Raw genomic sequence first — 1166 nt, 5'->3', positions numbered from 1 at the left:
TGACCAACCTACTTAACGAAATTCCCTACAAACGCATCAACAAGTTGGCCGATTTCACATAATTTTGATTATTAGGAACAGCTGACGAACAACGCAGGTGAAAAGTTGAGAGTTTGTCCATCTTTCTGTTTTGCTTTTGCTTTGGCGTTGCCCACCTTTGGTTATGTGGAGACTTTCATATAAACGCATGTTATCATAGTCAGCTGTCGAAGCGACGCCAACGCCAACGTAACGCCAAAGTTGTATGTAAACGGGCCTTTACTCTCGTGGAATTTGACCGAATCAGAGTTTTTGTTGCACTATTCTACAGTGCGCAAAATATTAGTTGAGTTTGTTTACAAATTATCCATTATCTTGCCAACAACCAAAGCGAATTTATAGAAGGTGGTGTTACTGGCGTATTTGGATTTTCGCCGCAGTACTTCTTACAGATCTATTCTGCGCTAGTAATAAAAGTTTTGTAACCGGTAAATTAAGTTCCTGTCAATTGTTAAACCCTTTTCGAATTCTGTGTACTCTTGTAAGCGGTGAATTTGGTTACCATCTCATAAGCTAGTAACAAAGTATTGCCCCGTGAAATATGCAATGCCAGAATTTCCACAATTCCTCACAGCTGAATTGCTGAATATTTTAACTGCATTACCAACGTTACTAGAATCGCGGTGACAAGAACTGGCAAAATTTTTTGGTAATACAATTTTCCGGTTATGAAATCTTTGGTAATGTGCAGAATAGATCTGTAACAGGGCTGATAATAAAAGTTTTGTAACCGGTAAATTAAGTTCCTATCAAATTTTAAACCCATTTCAAATTCTGTGTACTCTTGTAAGCGGTTAATTTTGTTACCATCTCATAAGATGGTAACAAAGTATTGCCCCGTGAAATATGCAATGCCAGAATCTCCACAATTCTTCATAGCTGAATTGCTGAATATTTTAACTACAATACCAACGTAATTAGAATCGCGGTGACAAGAACTGGTAACATTTTATGGTAATAAAATTTTCCGGTTACAAAATCTTTGGTAACGTGCAGAATAGACATGTAAGGGTTAAAGCTGAAATTAGTCGAGAACGCAGAACGTATACTTAAACGCAGTCTGTATACGCAGAATTTTGTCGATTACTGGAGCCCTCAGTGTTGCTTACTACACTGTTGCCACTCAT

General features: G+C 37.7%; 1 protein-coding gene across 2 annotated transcripts in view; it reads left to right on the top strand.

The window, feature by feature from the left end:
* The window catches only part of LOC118749162 (ras-related protein Rab-8A), a 321618-nt gene that overhangs the window by 70300 nt on the left and 250152 nt on the right, over positions 1-1166 (top strand). The window lies entirely within an intron of this gene.

The sequence above is a fragment of the Rhagoletis pomonella genome, unplaced genomic scaffold (assembly GCF_013731165.1).
Source record: "Rhagoletis pomonella isolate Grant_MI unplaced genomic scaffold, Rhpom_1.0 Rhpom_scaffold_00014, whole genome shotgun sequence".
NCBI lineage: Eukaryota > Metazoa > Arthropoda > Insecta > Diptera > Tephritidae > Rhagoletis > Rhagoletis pomonella.
The sequence above is the reverse complement of the archived record's forward strand: the minus strand, read 5'-3'. Positions and strand labels throughout refer to the sequence as shown.